This window comes from Cebus imitator, unplaced genomic scaffold (genome assembly GCF_001604975.1).
Source record: "Cebus imitator isolate Cc_AM_T3 unplaced genomic scaffold, Cebus_imitator-1.0 Scaffold39, whole genome shotgun sequence".
NCBI lineage: Eukaryota > Metazoa > Chordata > Mammalia > Primates > Cebidae > Cebus > Cebus imitator.
Genome location: NW_016107354.1, coordinates 7,106,540 through 7,129,378, shown reverse-complemented (window position 1 = coordinate 7,129,378; position 22,839 = coordinate 7,106,540). Strand labels below are relative to the sequence as shown.

At 41.4% G+C, this 22,839-nt stretch overlaps 1 protein-coding gene across 8 annotated transcripts in view; it reads right to left on the bottom strand.

The window, feature by feature from the left end:
• NUCB2 (nucleobindin 2) overlaps positions 1–15,588 on the bottom strand; it is a 54,038-nt gene extending 38,450 nt beyond the window's left edge. For 2 of the 8 annotated variants that reach the window (XM_017525801.2, XM_037737521.1), the window contains exons 1-2: positions 15,467–15,587; positions 8,980–9,130 (exon numbers count right to left, since the gene is read on the bottom strand). The gene's annotated coding sequence lies outside the window, so the exon portion shown is untranslated. Of the gene's footprint in view, positions 1–6,259; positions 6,358–8,979; positions 9,131–15,446 lie in introns of all 8 variants that reach the window. The other 6 variants (XM_037737518.1, XM_017525805.2, XM_017525803.2 and 3 more) reach the window with 6 other exon arrangements.
• Between the last annotated feature and the right edge of the window lie 7,251 nt (positions 15,589–22,839).

Here is a 22,839-nt window from a genome sequence, read left to right as displayed (position 1 = left end):
AAACTCCGTCTCAAAAAAAAAAAAAAAAAAAAAATGACGTAAAGCCAGGAAAGTTTCACACTTTGGAAACAAAATTTGGAACATTATCCTCTCTAATCAAATTTAGAACTTGTTTCTGTGGAAGTAGAAACAAAGCTCTTCCTTGATTTCAGGTTTAGAGGTTGTCAGACTTACATTTCATTTAAGCTGGATTTATTTTTAACTTTTGCAAGAAAGGGGAAAATGAATTGTGACTGCCATTTCAAAGCCGAAAACTTTCACTTTTTGATAATTTTAAAGGACAAAAGATTTTTTTTTTTTTTTTTTTTTTTTTTTTTCCTTTAAATTTTTTTTTTTCTCCCCTTTTTTTTTTCTTTTTTTTTTTTTTGAGATGAAGTCTCACTCTGCCACCCCGGCTGCAGTGCAATAGCACAATCTTGGCTCACTGCAATCTATGCCTCCTGGGTTCAAGCGATTCTCCTGCCTCAGCCTGCAGTGTAGCTGGGATTACAGGCATAGGCCACCACGCCTGGCTAATTTTGCATTTTTAGTATTTGTATTTGTATTTGTATTTTAGTTTCACCATGTTGGCCAAGCTGGTCTCAAACTCCTGGCCTAAGATGATCCACCCATCTCAGCTCCCCAAAGTACTGAGATTACAGGCATGAGCCACGGCACCTGGCCCAAAATACTGATTTTTTAAGGAGAAATCTGTTTGTTTAAAAATCAAATACAACAGAACTGATTAATAATAAATACAGCCAGAATCAAGAGGACACATATTATATGATTCAATTCATATAAATGTCAAAAACAGGCAAATACACAGAGAAAGAAAGCAGATTATAGGTGGTTGAGGGCTGCTGGCGGCGGGGAGGGAAAAATAAGAAATCAGTGCTAAATGGGTTCAGGGTTCCTTTTGGGGTGATGAAAATATTCTGAAATTAGATAGTTGAGATGGTTGCATAACCTTATGAATATACTAAAAACCAGTGAATTGTACACTATAAAAGAGAGAATTGTATGCTATGCGAATCATATTTCAATTTTTTAAAAAAGGAGTAAAAATAGAGCAAAAAAAATCTAAGCTTATGAAATACAAAAATTTGAAAAAATACAATTTATGAACCACTGTTAACTTTCTACACTAGTCATGTTTATAATTTTTCAAAATTATCCCTTTTTTTATATTCTTAATGATTTTTGTTTGCTTTTCTACAATCACTAGAAAAGCATCTGAAAATCTTACATCATGATTTTGTCTGTTTTCCTTATAATTCTGTTAATTTTTATTCAAATATTAGGCATGTACAAATTTAAGATTTTCTAGCTTTATGGTAGATTTAATCTTTTATCTCATGAGTGACCTTTATATCCCAACCATGTTAGTACTTTTTAAAATTACCTTTTGGGACAGGGTCTCACCATGTTGCCCAGGCTAGTCTCAAACTTTTGGGTTCAAGTGATCCTCTTGCTTCAGCCTCCCAAAGTGCTGGGATTAAAGGCATGAGCTACTATACCCAGCCTCAATTAATGGAACATTAAAATTGTGATAGGTCACATGGCCACAGCAACATAGTCTTTGTTATGTGCACATGCATGAACTTTATTATATTTATTATTACTGTCATAACTTCAGATTGAGTTTTAGCACTGTGGAACTTCTTGCCATTGTAAATATCTTCATAAAGATTAAGCTGTGATTTGGCATTAAAATGAAAACTGATTTTGTAAGCATAGAAACAAAGCAGCTGATATTAGTGAAGCAAATACTTGACATTAGAGGAATAACAGCAATTTTACTTTTTCTTATAAAGGAACAAGTAAGTGTTTTACTTGACTTTAGACAGGAAGATACCTGCAAGTAGATAAGGCCATGTTACATTTTGTTAGTGGAGCACAACAGGATTACCTATCAGCAGCCAAACAATGCAAACGAAGACAGCAGAAACCAATGATGCTTCCAATAAACATAAAAATCTCAAGGAACATGAGGCTAAATTGATGGACTCATGCAGATGTCAATTTGTCATGAACTTCCTAAAAATACTCTGCTGCATAACTTCCAGCAAAGTACAGTTTAAGGAAAAAAACAAAGCTGAATTTAGTCAACAGGAAATGCTGACAAGATCCTGGTGTTCTTTTATATGCCTCAAAATCTACATTAATGCTAAAGGTGGTAAAGAGGTTGATATAAGAGAATGTTTACAAAATAAGAAATCACTGTAACATTGCTGTAAATGCCTTCAGCCAAAAATTGTTGCCATATTAAACATTAAATTATAAAATGATTTTCCCCACGATATTATATTATTTTTAAGAAGTGGGGGGGGGGTTGATGGATGATGGCTGAGCTAAAGGAAGAGCAGCTAAATCTGATGTGAATGTTGAAGAGTCCTACATAACCTGACAAGTATGTTTATTAGTTTAGTTTTTGATGCATTCTGAGAGTGTGTATCTGAATAAAGAATAGGTTGCCTGAAAAGTAATACAAGTTGGTTTGATTCATGAAGGCCAGCCCTCCAGGACTTCCATCAACAAATCATTTAAGGAGAGTCTGAGGAAAGACTATGAATCCGAAAACTTCCTGTCATCATCTTCTGATAAGATGAAGAAAGTACCAGCACTAAGCTTGTAAAATTAGTATAGCAGGCTTGGAAGAAAATCTCCGGCAAAAGGGCTTGAAGAGGCCAAGCACAGTGGTTCACGCCTGTAATGCCAGCACTTTGGAAGGCCAAGGCAGGCAGATTGGTTGAGGTTAGGAGTTCAAGACCAGCCTGGCCAATGTGATGAAACCCCATTTCTACTAAAAATATAAAAAAATTAGCTGAGCATGGTGGGACATGCATGTAGTCCTAGCTACTCAGGAGGCTGAGGCAGGAGAATCGCCTGAACCTGGGAGTTGAAGGTTGCAGTGACCTGAGATTGCACCACTGCATTCCAGCCTCGGTGGCATCTCAAAAAAAAAAAAAAAAGATATGTTATTATATAGACTTTAAGGGAAGGGCTGGGAGAGGTGGCTCATGCCTGTAATCCCAGCACTTTGGGAGGCTGAGGTGGGTGGATCGCCTGAGGTCAGGAGTTTTCGACTAGCCTGGCCAACATGGCGAAACCTCATCTCTACTAAAAATGCTAAAATTAGCCCGGCATGGTGGTGCATGCCTGTAGTCCCAGCAACTCAGGAGGCTGTGGCAGGAGAATTGCTTGAAACTGGGAGATGAAGGTTGCAGTGAGCCAAGATCACACCATTGCACTCCAGCCTCGGCAACAGAGGAAGACTCTGTCTCAAAAAATAAATAAATAAATAAATAAAAATAGACTTTAAGATTCCATTGGGCTGGGTGCAGTGGCTCGCACCTGTAATCCCAGCTACTCAGGAAGGTGAGGTGAGAAGATTGCTTGAATCCAGGAGTTCTAGGCTGCAGGGAGCTATGATTATGCTACTGCACTCCAGCCTGGGTGACAGAAACCCCAGGGTAGGGTAAAAGATTCTACTGATATTAAGACACACCACTATATACCATATAGAAAAAATGTTGCCAATTAAACTACACCACTGTGCTTTCTCAGTTAGGATTCTATTTTATGTTTGCTGAAAGTATTTTTAGGCATATCATAGATTTTTTCACATCATTTGTATGCACACATAAAGAAATTAAACGAAATAAACTGATTAAGGTATTCCAAGGACTTCTTTACATTTGTAGTCTGAGTCTTTTTAAACACTTTCTTAAATTGTTACCTTTTGTGTTTTCCCATACAACATTGTTCTCCCTACCTGGGAGAGGGATGGTGATTTCTTCCAGCTCTTTCTGTTTTTTTTCTTTTTTAGATAGAGTCTCACTCTACTGCCCATGTTGGAGTGCAGTACTGCAATCTTGGCTCACAGCAACCTCCGCCTCCTAGATTCAAGTAATTCTACTGCCTCAGCCTCCCAAGTAGCTGGGATTACAGGCGTGTACCACCAGGCCTGGCTAATTTTTGTATTTCTAGTAGAGACAGGGTTTCACCATGTTGGCCAGGCTGGTCTCGAACTCCTGACCTCAAGTGATCTGCCCACCTCAGCCTCTGAAAGTGCTGAGATCACAGAAGTAAGCCACTGCACCTGGCCCTGAAAGCCTACTTAATAACATACCTTTTTTTTTTTTTTTGAGATGGAGTTTCACTCTGTCGCCCAAGCTGGAATGCAGTGGTACAATCTTGGCTCACTGAAACCTTCACCTCCAGGTTCAGGCGATTCTCCTGCCTGAGCCTCCTGAGTAGCTAGGACTACAGGCATGCACCACCATGCCTGACTAATTTTTTGTATTTTTAATAGTGACAGGGTTTCATCATGTTGGCCAGGCTGGTCTCGAACTCCTAACTTCAACCAATCCGCCCGCCTCTGCCTCCCAAAGTGCTGGGATTACAGGTGTGAGCCACTGTGCCTTTCCTTAATATCATATCTTGAGTTTTAAATCTACCACCTTCTATATGGCTTTTTTGTTTTTCTGAGACAGGTTCTCATTCTGTCACCTAGGCTGAAATACAGTGGTGAGCTCACAGCTTACTGTGAGTTTGATTTCCTGGGCTCAAAAGATCCTCCTATCTCAGCTGGGACCACAAGCAAACCACCACGAATGGTAATTTTTTTTTTTTTTTTCTGGTAGATATGGGATTTCAGTATGTTGCTCAGGCTGGAGGCCTTCTATTCATCCTGCCTCTTTGACATTTATTTCCTCTCCTTTCTCACCTTTTTTATTTATTTTTGATTGATGTAGAATGTTTTTAATATACTTTTCCTCCTCCACTAGTTTCTAATCTGTTAGTGCTTATTCTAAACATGATTAGGACAATTAATTTAAACATTTACTCTGCTTCTTAATAATGCCTCAGTAACCATCAACTGTATTATTAAAAAAAATTAAAAAAGAATGTTAAGTATTCTAGCACATTAGGCAGAAAAGTAATGGCACAAAAATCTCTTTAAATGCCAAGATGTCAAATGTGTCTGCATTAAAGGAATAACAGCAAGTTTACTAGGTTTACAGATTTTCATGAACAGGAAAATATACAAATATCCATATAAAAGAAAGAGAGATGAGTGATAAGGACAGGCATAGGGAAGAAGAAGGGGGCCTACCCTGCTTTTCTACCACTATCAGATCAGTAAGAATGGCTTTCTTCTTTCCTTTATCACCCTCTTCTTTCCTAAGAAAGATACAGACCTAAAGAAGAGACACTGGGCTGAACTAGGCTGAAACAGTATCCAAACTAGGAGGGGCTGGTAATTTACTTTCTAAAGTAGGATAGTAAGAAATTCTGTATCATGTAGTCATCTCAAGACGGAATGAGAGGCACTGACCCCAAAGGCATCATAGCCTAAGGCAAAACTGCAAAGTAGGTAGAGTTTTTAAACTTCTCTTAGTATTCAGTAGATATAATTTCCCTAAATTTTCAAGTCCTAAAAGAAAACTAATCTTTCTTCCCCTATCTCAACCAAGTCAAAATTTCTATTCTGCTGGTCACGATGGTTCATGCCTATAATCTCAGCACTTTGTGAGGACAAGGAGGGCGGATTCCTTGAGCCAGGAATTCAAAAGCAGCCTGAGCAACATGTTGAAACCCCTGTCTCCACAAAAAATACAAAAATTAGTTTGCCATGGTGGCACATGCCTGTAGTCCCAGCTACTTGGTGGGGGATGAAGTGGAAGGATAACTTGAGCCTGGCAGGTTGAAGCTGCAGTGAACCGTAGTCACTCCACAGCACTCTAGCCAGGGTGACAGAGTGAGAACATGTCTCAAAAAATAAAATTTCCATTCATACACAGAGGCAGGTTTCTTAACTACTGACTTATACCAGTAGTTACACAGACTTAGGTTTGCTTGTTATACGTGTACGTGCGTCTGTGTGTGTATATGTGTGTGTGTATGATAGTTTCCTGTTTTGATTGTTGAGCAAGATATCCTGGCAGTGGTTAAAAATAATTATCACAGATAACAGGGGTGAAAAGAGTATAGAAAACTGAAAACATTCTCTTTCCTTGAAAGTAGTCTCTGTTCCTCCCTTAGGTATCTTTTTCCACCTTCCTCAACCCTCCTCTTTTGCCCCTGTTCCTTTTCAATTAAAAGTTGAACTGAAGAATGTTTCCTTTAAGCTATTATAAGTATGTATCTATGTATATATTGAGACTTTATTTCTAAAAACTAAACTGAACTAATATTTATGTATTAGGTACCAACTATGGTACCAGATACTATGTTAGAAGATAAAGGTGAGTGAGATCAACATAGTCCTTACCCTGACAGGGCTTCAATCTAGTAAGGAAGATAAGCTATTAAATACAATTGCAATTTTTAAAATGCTGCTTATAAAACAGTGCATAGCATGATCCTTTTCTGTTAATTAAAAAAATTTAAAAGTCATGAAAATGGTATTCACCAAACAGACATTCTCAGTCAGGAGGTTTATAATGTTAAATATCTCTTAAAAACAAAACTGGGCTTTTTTTTTTTTTTTTTTTTTTGAGACGGAGTTTCNTTTTTTTTTTTTTTTTTTGAGACGGAGTTTCGCTCTTGTTACCCAGGCTGGAGTGCAATGGCGCGATCTCAGCTCACCGCAACCTCCGCCTCCTGAGTTCAGGCAATTTTTTGAGACAGAATCTCGCTCTGTTGCTGAGGCTGGAGTGCAATGGTGCAATCTCAGCTCACTGCAACCTCCAGGGTTCACACAATTCTCCTGCTTCAGCCTCCCAAGTAACTGGGATCACAGGTGCACACCACCATACCCAGCTAATTTTTTGTATTTTTAGTTGAGACGGGGCTTCATTATGTTGGTCAGACTGGTCTTGAACTCCTGACCTCGTGATCCGCCCACCTCAGCCTCCCAAACTGCTGGGATTACAGGCGTGAGCCACTGCGCCCAGCTAAAACTGGGCTGTTTTTATGGTCACAAGGCTCCTGATTCTTTGGTTTATTTGAGGTCAATGAGTTTAGATCAGAAAAAAGGAAATAGAAGCACTAACAGCAAAAGAATTACTGTACTTTGTGCCTACATAATACAACCAAAAAAATATAAAAACTTTCAAAACTACAAACATACAGTGCAGAAATAAAATTTTAACTTACTCCCTATCTCCCTTCTAGAAACTCTTAAAGATTGACTGAATCTTTAGACTCTTTCTCACTGTAATTTCATTCCCTGAATTTCTTTTTCTCAATGCTATTTATTTCAGTTTATGAAATAAAAATAATGACAAATGAACCATTTTGCATGCCAAGTATAGGGTATATTTTTATAATATTCATAAAGAAAAGTCTGAAATGGGGTGGGTGCGATGGCTCACTCCTGTAATCTCAGCACTTTGGGAGGCCAAGACTGGCAGATCACTTGAAGTCAGGAGTTCAAGATCAGCCGGCCAACATGGTGAGACCCTGTCTCTACTAAAAATACAAAAATTAGCTGGGAGTAGTGGTGTGTTCCTGTGATCCCAGCTACTTGGGAGGCTGGAACAGGATAATCACTTGAACCTGGGAGGCAGAGGTTGCAGCGAGGCAAGATTGCACCATTGCCCTCCAGCCTGGGTGAAAGAGTGAGACTCTGCCTCAAAAAAGAAAAAAAGAAGAAAGTCTAGAAGGAAATAAAATATTGGTGTGGCTAAATAAGTTAAGCAAGAACTAGATAAATTTCTTTTTTTTTTTTCTTGCAAAACCTATGTGCAAAGAGAAAATTTCAAGACAACTAACAGTTAAGCGGTTAAAAAAAAAAGGAAGGGGCTAGGAGTGGTGGCTCATGCCTGTAATCCCAGCACTTTTGGGAGGCTAAGGTGGGTGGATCACAAGGTCAAGAGATTGAGACCATCCTGGCCAACATAAAACCTCATCTCTACTAAAAAATACAAAAATTAGCTAGGCGTGATGGTACATGCCTGCAGTCCCAGCTACTTTGGAGGCTGAGACAGGAGAATCACTTGAACCCAGGAGGCAGAGGTTGCAGTGAGCCGAGATTACGCCACTACACTCTAGCCTGGTGACAGAGCAAGACTCCATCTCAAAAAAAAAAAGAAGAAAAAGAACAAACTATTTTTAGCTAGCAAGAAAGGCAAGTGTTAGTGAAATGTACCTTGAGATGAATTACATTTACTTTCAACATAAATTTACTTCCTGATGATTAGTTATGTGATACCCTTGGGATAACTTATCTCTGTCATTTAGTGCCTTGTTTACAGCAAGTAGCTCAATAAATGTTAGCTCTTTTTAACACAACCATAAATGTACAACAAATGTCTATTGAGCATTTATGGGTAATTTTTTTAAATAGCCAGAACAAATCCACAAACAAGACAGAAAGGCTTCTATAATGAATTAAGGGCTAAAAGTAAAAACAGAAACACAATTTATTAGATGATTATTATTTCCTTCTGTAGTTAACAGTCAGACTTAAATCTCTGCCATGGCAAATTACAGAAGCTTCTATAAGTGGTTATCATGGCTTACAGATTTCAGAGCTGAAAGATAAAAAGATTCATATTGTGGCAGAGACTTCTATTTGTTTGCCAATATCCAAATCTTTCCTTTCTCCTCAGTAACAAAAGCCCAATTTTATAGAAGGCAGCCATGCATTCAGCTACATTTCCCTGCTTCCTTATAGCCTCAGACTTGGTTCAGGAGCTCTCCTTAAAGGAAGAGGATGCATCCTTCTTTGTCTGTGCTTTGCTGCCCGGAACGTGGCAATGAAGGCAGAGCTCTGGCAGCTATCTTGGGCTTATAAGAACCAGTGCTACAAGAACATTTTAGGGATCATTGATAAAAGAACTGAAAGAAGCTTAAGTCTCTGATAACTCTATAAAGCCACTATACCTATCCTAGAGTGCCATTTCTAGTGCTTTAAGAAAATAAATATTGCATGTTTAAGCCATTTTTAAGTCCATTTTTGGTTTTTCCTTTTTTGTACTTTGGTGGTGGTGGTAGTGGTAGTCATTTTTCTTTGCAACCCAATGCAATTCTTAACTGAGTACTTACGTTCAGGCAGGTAAATAATTTTAATCTCCTTTTTACAGATGAGTCAACTGAGATCCAAAGAGATAAGAAGACTTGCACAATACCAAAATAGTGAAGAAGTCTTGGCTCCTAGCCCAGTGTTTTCTCACTAAAAACTGACCTGTAACAGGTTCTAAATATAAACAAATAAAAAAATAAAAATAAATAAACGACACAAAATTACAATATTTAGCCTTTTTACAGTGGTGATGGTACATGACAGTGTATGCATTTGTCACATAATGTGACAAGTACCAAACTTTTATGATGTGTAAGGAGACTAAATTATATCATATTTCAGTAAGGAGGGGAGAAAGATACATGAAATAACAGAATCAAAAACCAGAAGATACTGGCTGGGAGAGGTGGCTCATGCCTATAATCCCAGCATTTTGGGAGGCCGAGGTAGACAGATCATCTGAGGTCAGGAATTCAAGATCAGCCTGCCCAACTTAGTGAAACCCTGTCTCTACTAAAAAAAAAAAAAATAGCTAAATTTAGTGGCAGGTATCTGTAGTTCCAGCTACTCAAGAGGCTTAGACACAAGAATCACTTGAATCCAGTAAGTGGAGGTTGCAGTGAACCAAAATGATGCCACTGAACTCCAGCCTGGGCGACAGAGCGAGACTCTGTCTTAGAAAAAAAAAAAGATACTGATTTATTATGCCCAAATTTTACTGTATTCCTCCCCTCTTGAATAACTAATAGGAATTCAGATTAAAAGCTTATTTTTTTCAGCAATGAGACTTCAAGATATAGGGCAACTTTTCCTGTTATATCCTTAACTGGAATTTTTCTTTACTCTTACCACCATTTTAAAAAAATTAACTTTGTTCCCAGTTTGTCAGAGATCAGTAATAGATGAAATATCTCAAAATTCTTTTTTGAAAACCCACCAAGTAACATGCAAAATACAAAGCAGCTCCTGTGCAAACTCATTAGTGAACATAGCAGTTATTTCTAAGTAGTCTGTTTAAAAAAAAGACAAATAAAATATTTTCAAATGTCAAGGACACATGTATTTCTTTTCTTTTTTTGAGATGGAGTTTCACTCTTGTTGCCCAGGCTGGAGTGCAATGGTGCATTCTCGGTTCACCGCAACCTCCGCCCCCTGGGTTCAAGTGATTCTCCTGTCTCAGCCTCCCAAGTAGCTGGGATTACAGGCATGTGCCACCAAGCCCAGCCAATTTTTTGTATTTTCAGTACAGACAGGGTTTCACCATGTTGGCCAGGATGGTCTCGATCTCTTGACCTTGTGATCCACCCGCCTTGGCCTCCCAAAGTGCTGGGATTACAGTGTGAGCCACCACGCCCGGCCATATTTCTTTTTTTATATGGTATATTTAACATAAAATAATCTATGCAGAAGAGTAATGATATGCATGTTGTATTTTGGAAGGGTATATGACTTTTATTGACACAACATGGTAAAAAATAAACACACAAACAGCAATTAAATCCTAACTTCTCCCATTTACTCGCAACCTACTTGCCTCTGAGTCTTGATTTTCCTACCTATAAAATTGAACTCATACTTCTTCACAGGTTCGTTGATGGGAGTAAAATAAGAATGAATACAAAGTAACTAACATAGTGCATGACAACGGTAATTGCTCAATACATATTAATGCCCTTCTTGTCTTGAAAATGAAACATAGAGAAATATGAAAATCTATTCTGTAAACACCCGAAGTGGTAGAACTTAAAAAGCAAGACCAGGCTGGGCATGGTGGCTCATACCTACAAGTCTAGCACTTTGAAAGGCTGAGGTGGGTGGATTGATTGCTTGAGCCCAGGAGTTCGAAACAAACCTGGGCAACATGGTGAAACCCGGCCTCTACAAAAAAAATCAAAAAATTATCTGGGTGTGGTAGTGTGTACCTGTAGTCCCAGCAACTCAGGAGGCTGAGGTGGAAGGATTGCTTGAGCCAAGGAGGTCAAGGCTGCAGTAAGCCATTCACACCATTCCAGCCTGGGCGACAGAGAAAGCCCCTGTCTAAAAAAGAAAAAAATTAACAAAACAAAACAAAACAAAACAAAAAGGAAAACCAGTTTGACACACAACTTTAAGTCTTTTTTTTTTTTTTTTTTTTTTTTGAGACAGGGTCTGACTCTATCACCCACACTGGATTGTGGTGACACGATCTTGGCTCATTACAACCTCCAACTCCCAGGCTCAAGCCATCCTTCTACCTGAGCCTCCTGAGTAGCTGGGACTACAGGCACACACCACCACATCTGGCTAGTTTTTATATTTTTCGTAGAGATGGGATTTCACTATGTTGCCCACGCTGGTCTCAAACCCCTGAGCTCAAGTGATCTGCCTGCCTTGGCCCTCCAAAGTCCTAGGATTACAGGCAGGAGCCACCATGCCCAGGCTTAAAGTCATTTTTGAAAGTCCACATTAGGGCTCTTCTCTGAACATTGCCAGAACCGAAGTCCTGATGCAGTTACAAACCAATGAAAGAAATGTATTCAAAATAATCTCTTGATATTAACTTTTTCTATACAATTAAAGGTCTCAAAAGGAAAAATTTGTTATTTTTATGTTAAATATATGCAATTAGTTTACAAACTTTTAAAAACAGCCTTCTGGGCTAGGCACAGTGGCTCACAGCCCAGGCAGGCAGATCACTTGAGCCTAGAGGTTTGAGACCAGCCTGGGCAACATGGCAAGGCCTCTTATCTATAAAATAAGTATTTGAAAATTAGCAAGGTGTGGTGGCATGCACCTGTAGTCCTAGCTACTCAGGAGGCTGAGGTAGGAGGATCACTTGAGCCTGGCAGTTCCAGGCTGCAGTGAGCCATGATCACACCACTGTACTCCAGCCAGCCTGGGCAACAGAGTGAGGCCCTGTCAAAAAAAAAACAAAAAAAGTAGGTCTGCCAAAAATAAAACCAAGTAACTGCTATCTGAACTTCTATCAGGCTGCTTTAGAATTTTAGGATCAAAGAATTCTAAGATCAGAAATTATCTTGGAGATACATAGTCCTCTCTAATCTTCGATATCACTTTCTGCCGTTTCAATTACCTGAGGTACAAGATATTTTGAAAGATCACATTCATATAACTTTCATTATAGTGTTCTATTACATTCATTTTATTATTATATATGCATAGCAAAAAAACATAAGAGTATATAAGGCTTGGTACTATCTGTAGTTTCAGGCATCCATTGAGACCCTTGGAACATATGCCTCTAGGACAAAGGAGGACTACCGTAACCTAATTCAGCCCTACTTTTATAAAAGGTTATAAATACAGAAGGAAGTTAACTGACAGGCCAAGATCATTTGGCAGAGCCAAAACTGGAATCTGGCCATGGAATTCTAAGTAAGTACATTTTTTACCACATCAGAGTTATAAAAAATGTTTTTGATTGAAAATAAAGTGATTGAGGTTTTTCCTTGAATCAATTAGTTGAAATTGTTAGGAACCTGCTTTTTTTTTTTTTTTTTTNTCTTGTTCTGTTTTGTTTTGATTTTTTGAGACCGAGTTTCCCTCTTGTTGCCCAGGCTGGAGTGCAAGGGCGTGATCTCAGCTCACTGCAACCTCCATTTCCTGGGTTCAAGTGAATCTCCTGCTTCAGCCTCCCAAGTAACTGGGATTACAGGCATCTGCCACCATATCTGACTAATTTTTGTATTTTAAGCAGAGACGGGGTTTTACTGTGTTGGCCAGGCTGGTCTCAAACTCCTGACCTCAGGTGATCCACCTGCCTTGGCCTCCCAAAGTGGTGGGACTACAGGTGTGAGCCACCGCGCCCAGCCCAGGAGCCTGTTTTTTAAAGTTTATAAACTAATTGTATATATTAAACATAAAAATAATAAATTGTCCCTTTTGAGACCTTTAATTATATAGAAAAAGTTAATAATCTATCATGCCAAATATAGTCAACTTAATTATTCGCAATACTTCAAAGATTATCCCTAAAGGATTTTTTTTTTTTTATGAGATGGAGTCTTGCTCTGTTGCCCAGGCTGGAGTACAGTGGTATGATCTTGGCTAAGTGAAACCTCCGCCTCCCGGGTTCAAGCCATTCTCCTGCCTCAACCTCCCAAGTAGCTGGAATTACAGATGTATGCCACCATGCCCAGCCAATTTTTGTATTTTTAGTAGAGATGTGGTTTCACTGTGTTGGCCAGGCTAGTCTCGAACTCCCGGACTCAAGTGATCCACCCACCTCGGCCTCCCAAAGTGCTGGGATTACAAGCATTGGCCACTGTGACCAGACTAAAGAATTATTTTCAATACATTTATAAATCCTGCACTTGATTCTGCCAGCTACCCAGTACTCAAAACGGTATTTTATACACCCCAGCCTTCAAAAGCGTCCTTAGAAAGTGGAAAGCAATTTCAATATTATTCTAAGTAACACAAAATTAGTTTAGTATGTGTACAGAGATTCATAACATATCCCAAAACAAAATAGACATCTGAATGGATATTACTGATATTAGTACCCATAATTAATAGTGTTTCGAAAAGTACCCTAATTGTTTTAATTGTGCATATTATCTCAACTGTTATTCACAGAGCACAAACCAACTTGGCAAAAAGCATGCTGAAAGGATATATACAAAATGTATGATATGAATAATATATACCTTGGGAGAGCAAAGAAAGGTAAACACAGCACAGACAGATTCAAGATAGAAGATAGGTTGACCCGGTATGGTGGCTCACGCCTGTAATCCCAACACTTTGGGAGGCCAAGGCAGGTGGATCACCAGAGGTCAGGAGTTCAAGACCAGCCTGGCCAACATAGTGAAACCCTGTCTCCACTAAAAATACAAAAAAAAAAAATTAGCTGGGGGTGTCGGTGGGCCCCTGTAATCCCAGCTACTTGATTGGCTGAGGCAGGAGAATCACCTGAACCTGGGAGGCAGAGGTTGCAGTGAGCTGAGATCATACCATTGCACTCCAGCCTAGGCAACAAGAGCAAAACTCTGTCTCAAAAAAAAGAAGTTGAGTAAAATTTGGATAGACAGAGAAGGGCATAAGTAAACACATGGAAACAGAAACGAATTTTTGACTCCTTTAAATTTCCGTAATTGTCTAGTTAAAAAAATGTTTTTGACCCCTTACTACAAAGGTAGATCAGATCCTGGAGAGCTTGAAGACCACAATGAGAAATGGAAGTTTCCAGGTTCATCCTAATAATGACAGTGATGTTATTTGAGATTTCATTTCTAATTCTACATTTCCCGAATTTTATTTCAAGTTTGTTTTTTATTTTTTTTTTTTAAGATGGGGTTTCACCCTGATGGCCAGGCTGGTCTTGAACTCATGACCTCAGGTGATCCAGCCACCTTGGCCTCCCAAAGTGCTAGGATTACAGGCGTGAGCCACAGCACCCAGCCCTTTTTTTTTTCAATTTTTGACCCTATTAGCTGAGGAAGATTTGTTGAAATATTTGTTTGTTCAAGTTTCAAAACATAAGAACATTCCTTAAAGCAACTATCTCATCAATTCTTTAAACTTTCCTATAGGGAAAGTCCACAATCTCCCTCAAACAAAATTCACTATCAGAAATATTTGCATTTAACCTGCCCTTCTTTTTAAACAAAGGTAATATCTTTTAGTGTTCATATTCGTCCACGGATTTAACAGAGCCTTAGTAGTAGGCTTAGATGGTAGCACTAGCTTATTCAATTGCATAAACTGTACATTATTCAATTTAGGAGTTTAGTGGACACAGAATTTCAAGAGGTTCTGTCTCCCAAAAATCATAATAATAGCTCCCGTTCATTCTCATTCCTTTATATTCTCTCTTTCTCGCTCCCTTCCCTCTCTCTCCTAGCCCTTTGATACTGTAAAATAATTGCCATCTAAGACCGTTGCCAACACCAACCACAATAACCGCATTTTCTCACTGAGTTACCACTTAGCAGGTGCAAGGAGGAAGTACTCTCTTTCTCATCTCCTAAAACCAAAAGGCTCATCTCGCACCTAATTTGTCACTTAAGGGAAAAGGCCAGGACTGGCACTAACTTTCTCCTAAGTGTCAGAGGTTGCCAGCTTAACCAGACAGCAGAAGAGCAGGATCCCCAGGCCTAGCTTTGCTCCGCGGCAGGGGCGAGCATCGCCTGGAATTGGTAGGTGTCCCTCCTTACTAGTGGGCACCCCCTCGCCCATCGACCTGCCCAGACCCAGCGGGACCCCGCCCGGGTCTCGGCTCGGTACCTACCCTCTCCTGCTCCCCGCCAAGAGCAAGCCACCCTCCTCGACCCCGAAGAAAGCTTGGGTGCACTGCTGCGAGTGGAGCAGAGAGAACCCCGCGCCTAGGACTCGGGATGGGAGCCCCCTCCCCGCCGGTGCCCGCCCACTGCACGGCCCCCGCCATCCTCACTGCCCTGGCAAGGCAGGCGAAGACCTGAGCCTTATCTCTGGACCGCTCCCCACCACCCGCCACCTTCAACCTCCTGCCGCGCTGCTCCGCACCCACCTCGCGGCCACCTGCCTTACCTCGCCGGGTCTCGGCGCGCGAGGTTGCGCCTGCTGCTAGCTTCCAGCGCACAGACCTGTGCTTGGGCCCCCAGCCCACAGTTCCACTCCGCCCCTCCTCCCGCCGCGCGCGCCCGCCTGCTGGCTGCCATGGCGACAGTTCCCAGTCCCCACGGCCGCTGATTGGTCCGGCTCGGGATCGCGGAAGACGCCGATTGGCGGGAGCGGGGACGAGGCCGCGCCAGCGAACCTGGAGGCGGGCGATGGGGAGCGCAAAAGCTATGGAGGGGAAGCCTCCCTCCTGTGGGGAGGCTGAGCCAGGAGGGACGTGGCGCTCTGAGATGCGGGCTGGGAAGGCCGCGCCTCTTCCTTCCCTAGCTTTCCCGGAGAAGCCTGTGGAGCAGGACTTGGGCGGGTGAGGTGTTGTCTCAAGACCCGTGCAGAGCCGCAGGGATCGCCTCTCCCTTAGCCGCTGACCTGCGCCTGCAGCGCCCACGTGGGTCGGAGAAGGGCTGTCAGGCCCATTCTCGCCCACAGGCCTCGCTCGGCTCTGACACCCCCGTCCTCCGCCTTGGTGGGAATCTTACCGGCATTTGTAACCGCATACACCCCGGTTATGCTGGGCTCTCTGTCACTGTGGTTTGACGGTAATTACCCCACCTTCTCTCTTTCCCCATCCGCAGACAGCGCTTTCCTCTGCATCCTCCCCCAGGGAACAGACATCTACCCCAAACTGCTCATTTTAAAGATAGGGAAACTGAGGCTCAAAGATGCACATGTGTGTCTCGAGGTTTCCAGAAGCTTTTGGAGCCACAGGTGTTTTCGAAGTTTCATTCTGCCAATTAGATTTTTAACCTGAAAAACTGGTATTATATCTACCTTACGATTATTCACAAAGATTGAATGAGATAACATTGCTAGAAAAACAGTACAAGCCAGGCATGGTGACTCACCCTGTAATCCTAGCACTTAGGAGGGTGGCTTGAGATCAAAAATTTGAGACCAACCTGGACGACGTGAGATCTCATCTCTACCAGAATATTTTTTTTCTTTTTTATCTTTACCACAGTGATGTTTCAGTCTAAAGAAAATTTTTAAATTGTAGTCCCAGCTACTCAGGAGGCAGAGGCGGGAGGATTATTTGAGCTCAGGAGGTCGAGGCTGCAGTGTACCATGATCATTGTGCCACAGAGTGAGACCCTGTCCCAAAAAAACAAACAACAAAAACACACAGTACACAATCTGCCACATATTATGTTAGCAATGAAAGCTTCTCTTATCAGGAAGTACTACCACCAGACTGTCTCTGCTGCACAACTGGACTCTGTGTGCCCCTAACTGTATGATTTGCCAGTTATTTAAATGCTCTGTGCCTCCATGTACTTGTCTGTAAAATGAAAATAATAATAATATGCTCCTATTTACAGCATAGCAAATTAATTTAAAAAGTGACTGACACATTGTAAATTTTCAATAAATGTTAACCATTCTCAGATTAGTGGCTGAACTGGGACTATAACTTAGGTCTCTGGATTTCAAGCCAATTGTATGTATGTATGTATGTATGTATGTATGTATGTATATATGTATGTATTTAGAGACAGGGTCTCCCTCTGTTGCCCAGGTTGGAGCACAGTGATGCAATCTCAGCTCACTGCAGCCTCAACATCACATACTCAAGCAATCCTCCCACCTCAACCTCCCAAGTAGCTGGGCCTACAAGCACACACCACCATGCCTGGCTAATTTTTTGGCATTTTTTGTAGAGACGGGTTTTTGCCATGTTATCCAGGCTGGTCTCGAAATCCTGGGCTCAAGCAATCTGCCCGCCTCAGCCTCCCAAAGTGTTGGGATTAGAGGCGTGAACCACCACACCTGGCCTCAGTTATCTTTACTAACACTTCTCATCCACATACTTGGATCAGTACCTCAAGGTTAAACTCCTCTTTGAGGTTCAGGAGAAGAAGACACTTGTCCATTTTATTTAAATCAAGATCTTAATCTATCTGCCTTATCATCATGAAAGTCCAAGAATGTTGTGGCTCTGCCTCTGCTGAAGGGTTAAGAGCAAAGGCAAATGTAAAGAAATAGTCATATTTGGCTCTAATGGATCAATTGAAGAGTAAAGGCACTAGAGAAGAAAGGATATTCAGGAGAATATTCAGGTTAGTGGTGCAGGAAAACTAAATTTCAATTTGAAAAACATGGGAAATTGTATTATCTACGTATTGGTTATATGTCATTAGTAACTATTGGTGGTGTCAGATCAGGAGACCATACCACATCCCAACACTGCAAAACACAGACTTTAAACACATTGAAGGCAGAAACTATATTGTGCATGTTTATTACCTATTATCTAGCACAGATGAACACTCGGTGCCTGAATTAGGTGTTAAAATTTAGAGTAGGCCAGGCAGGTGGCTCACACCTGTAATCCCAGCACTTTGGGAGGCTGAGGCAGGCAGATCACTTGAGGTCAAAAGTTTGGGACCAGCCTAGTCAATACGGTGAAACCCCATCTCTACTAAAAATACTAACATGGTGAAACCCTGTCTCTGCTAAAAATAGCTGAGTGTGGTGACACATGCTTGTAATCCTAGCTATTTGGGAGGCTGAGGCAGAAGGACTGCTTGAATCCAGGAGGTGGAGGTTGCAGTGAGCTGAGATTGTACCACTGCACTCCAGCCTGGGCAACAGAGCAAGACCCTGTCTAAACAAAACAAAACAAAACCAAGCAAAACAAAACAAACAAAAACCTGACTTGTGTTGGACCCGGTGGCATACACCTATAGTCCCACATACTCAGGAGGCTGAGGCAGAATAGCTGGAAACCAGTTCTGGGCTGTGGTGTGCTATGACAACAGGGTGTCTGCACTGTTTGACATTAATAGGGAGAACTCAGCCAGGCGTGGTGGCTTACACCTGTAATCTCAGCACTTTGTGGAGTCAAGGGTGATCTCAGATCACCTGAGGTCAGACGTTCAAGACCAGCTGAGGTGGAGGTTGCAGTGAGCTAAGATTGTGCCATTGCTCTCCAGCCTGGGAAACAAGAGCAAAACTCCCACTCAAAAAAAAAAAAAAAAAAAAAAAAAAAAAAAAAAAAAAAAAAAAAAAAAAAAAAAAAAAAAAAAAAAAAAAAAAAAAAAAAAAATTGGGTGAACTTTTGGGAGCATGAGACTGATGCAGGACAGGAAATTGAAGGTTCTTGGCTTCACCCAAGAAAGAATTCAAGGGTGAGCTGGTGGTGTTAAACAGCAACTTTTATTGAAATGCCAGTGCATAGCAGCAGCAGATGTACTGTTCCTTGCAATGCAGGGCTACCCTGTAGGCAGTGTGCCCAGAGCAGCAACTCACATGCAGTTCTGCATTCCTGTTTATACCAATTTTTTTTTTTTTTTGAGACAGACTCTTGCTTTGTCGCCCAGGCTGGAGTGCAGTGGTGCAGTCTCAGCTCACTGCAACCTCCACCTCCCAAGTTCAAGTGATTCTCCTGCCTCAGCCTCCCAAGTAGCTGGGATTATAGGTGCCCACCACCACACCCAGCTTATTTTGTATTTTTAGTAGAGACAGTTTTCACCATGTTGGCCAGGCTGGTCTCAAACTCCTGACCTCACGTGATCTGCCCACCTCGGCCTCCCAAAGTGCTGGGATTACAGGTCTGAGCCACTGCACCAGCTCCCTTCTTTTTTTTCATATACAGATGGGGTCTCACTTTCTTATCCAGTCCAGAGGGCAGTGGCCAGTCACAGCTCACTGAACCTCAAGCCCCTGGGCTCAAGTGATCTTCCCACCTCAGTTTCCTTAGTAGCTAGGACTACAAGTGCACACCACCACACCTGGCTAATTTCTGTATTTAATTAATTTATTTAATTGTTTTTTTTTTTTTTTTTGGTAGAGATGGAGTCTCAATGTCATGTCCAGCTAATTTTTTGGGGGGCAGGTAAAGATGGGGGTCTTGCTATGTTGCCCAGGCTCGTTTCGAACTCCTGGCCTCAAGTGATCTTCCTGCTCTGGCCTCTCAAAGCCCTGGGATTGCAGATGTAAGCCACCATGCACGACCTGTTTCCTATTTCTAAATATGGTCATGGTTCATGACGTCAGAAAGTATGCTAGCTGTCTTTCAACCTGAGGCAATAAGCTGGAAGATGAAAAGTCAGAGCTGAGGAATGCAGAAAGGCTGTGATGATTACCCAGCAGCTGAATACAGGCCAAAAGCTGCCACCTCCGGATGTATTTCTTTATCATAGAAAAATAAACTGCAATTTATTGAAGTCTTTGTAGTCAGTTTTATGTCACTTTAGCAGAATGTAGATACAGAATACAAAGGGAGTATGGTGGCTATTAATTTTTTCCTATTGAATATCGCTTCCTAGCTTTATTCTAGTCACAGACCCTATTCTCCAGGATATAGGAGTGAATACCTGACCTAAACAGGACTTAAATTCTTCCTACTGAGAATTTGAACTTGAGAATTTGAAAATCAGGAACACCCAAAGACAGAAGGAAATAACCTAATGACAACTTCTAGAAAGAAGGCCGAAGATCTCCAGCCCTGGGGATTTGTATACTACTCAAGTTCTGTCTGTGAGTTATTCCATTATCCTCTCAGTAAATCTCCAGCTGGAATTGGTTTCTGTGGATTTAAACCAGTGGTTCTCAACCGGGGGAGACTGTACTCTTCAATGGATATCTGGCAATGTCTGGAGATATTTTTGGTTGTCAACTGGCAATGGGTGTTAGTGGCATCTGGTGCATAGAGACCAGGGATTCTGCTAACATCCTGTATACACAGAACAATCCCCCACAATAAAGACTTGCTCAGCCTCAATGTCAATAGTGTTGAGAAATCCTGCTTTAAAACAAGAGTTGCTTAACTGATACAAAGAGGTTCTTAACAAAGCTGATTCAGGGTCACCTGCTGAAAATGAGTGTGAAGGAAGAATGGGAGGTTTGAGGAGCAAGGAAAGGTATGGAATGGTCATTATGGGTGTGGGAGAGAGAAAGTGGAAAGTTGCTGGGCAGTACTTAGGGTTTGTCTGAGATTGATGACAGTGAATTTCAAGATGTCAGTCGATTGATTTTTCTCCTGCAATGTAGAGCTGCACAGGCATGAACAAGAAGAAGGTATATGTTGGGTTCATCCAAGGTTGGGTTTCTGTCAGGTGAGAGCAGCAGAGGGAAAGAAAGGCAAGGAGGTTGATATTTGTATGGAAGTGATTCTGCTGATGAACCAGAGAAATTAAGCTGGTTAATGGGGTGTGGGGTGGGGAAATAATGGGATCAAGTGAATTCAGGAAACAGCCTTATTGGTACCCCTCAGCGGTTGTCAGAAAACAGAATTTCAGGCTTTCTTGTAGATCTACTAAATCAAACTTTGCGTTTATTTTATTTTTTGGAGTTAGGGTCTCACTCCTGTCACCCAGGCTGGAGTGCGGTGGTGCCATCACAGCTCACTGCAGCCTCACCTTCCCAGGCTTAGGTGATTCTCCCACCTTAGCCTTCCAAGTAGGTGGGACTACAGATTCTGCCACCACACCCAGCTAATTTTTTGTATTTTCAGTAGAGATGGGTTTTGCCATATAGCTCAAGCTGGTGTCAAACTCCTGGGCTCAAGAGATCCATGTACCTAAGCCTCTCAAAATGCTGGGATTACAGGCCTGAGCCAACACACCTGTTTACATTTTAAAACATTTTGTTTTGTTTTGTATTTCAGAGACGGGGTCTCTGTCGCTCAGGCTGGAGTGCAGTGGTGGGATCATAGCTCACTGTAACCTTGACCTTCTGGGCTCAAGCAAGTGATCATCCTGCCTCAGCCTCCCAAGTTGCTGGGACTACACGTGTTCAACACTACACCTCTGGCTAGAATTTGCATTTTAATAAGTTCCTGCAGCGATTTCTATGCACAGTAAAGATTGAGAAGCTATGGATTAGAGGATTTGATGAAGGTAAAGAATTTCTGCACTGAGGATACTGAAAATATGATACTGGGTGAATTATCTAGTCCAGAGGTTAGTAATTTTTTTTTTTCTGTAAGAAGCCAAAGGCCACACAGTTTCTGTCATGTCTATTAATCTCTGCCATTGTAGTATGAAACAGCCTGAGATGACAGATAACACATACAGAAAACGGACAGATGTTGAAAGTGGATGTGATCCAATAAGACTTTCAACAAAAACAAGTAATGGCAAGTAATGGGTTGATTTGACCCAAGGGCCATTGTTTGTTGATCCCTGATCTTGACCTTAATTTAAAGACAAAACAAAACAAAAAAACAGTAAGACAGTAAGTCTTGGCTCCCAAGAAAATTTTCCCTGAGTTTTATGGATTCTGACTACTTACGATCTCTTGGGAGTAAGTATTCTGCCTCCCTCTTCCCTCTTACTTTTTTTTTTTTTTTTTTTTTGAGGTAGAGTCTCACTCTGTCACCCAAGCTGGACTGCAATGGTACAATTTTGGCTCACTGCAACCTCTACCTCCCGGGTTCTGACTCTTCTCTCAAAACACTTTCCTCTCTTAGCATCTGACACCACTCTCTTCTAGTTTGCTTTCTACCTTTATAGATAATCCTTTTCAGGCTCCTTTGCCATCTTCTTCCCCATTACCGAACTTCTAAAAGATAGAATGTCCCAAGGGTTGGTTCTGGGACCTCTTCTCTGTCTATAGCCAGTTTTTTTTCACAGGGGCACTATTGGCATTTTATGTGGCACATTTCTTCATTGAACAGGATTTCCTGTACATTGCACAATGTTTTACATTCCTAGATTCTACCCCCTAAGCGCAGTTGTGTTTCCTTTGTCCCTGCAGTCAATGTGACAACCCAAATTGCCTCCAAACAATCTCTAGAGAAGTAACACTTCTCCAGGTGAAGAACAATCTCCTCTTTCATTTGGTGGTGCTAGCCAGTCCATAACTATATACGTACCATATACAATATATGCAAATTCTCAAATATCTCTGGCCCAAATGTATCTTAGGAAATTTAGACTATCTCTATTTGCATTTTCATTGGATGGCCTATTGTGAAAGGTTAATAAATATTTGATGAATGAATGATCTAATTAACTATCTGAGTCCCTCTTTTGTCTAACACCAAATTACTGATCTTTTCATGCCTGCTGTTGGAGACGGAGATGTGCTGCTCAGATCCGCTTTCAAGAAAGGACCTGCTGCCCAGCCGTAGGAGTGTAGTTAGCTGAGAGTCTCTAGCAGTTACTGGCTTTAGCGTCTACCCCAGCTCTAGAGCCAAAGTCACACTCTTCTTGGCATGTAGTTAAGTCATACTCTTCTTGGGCAAGTTTCCAGCCAATGAATGAGCAAGGTGGTAGTTCATGGGTCTAGTCTAACACAGAACCCCTCCAACTGGCAATTTTTGCTCAGGAACCCCTCTGCTG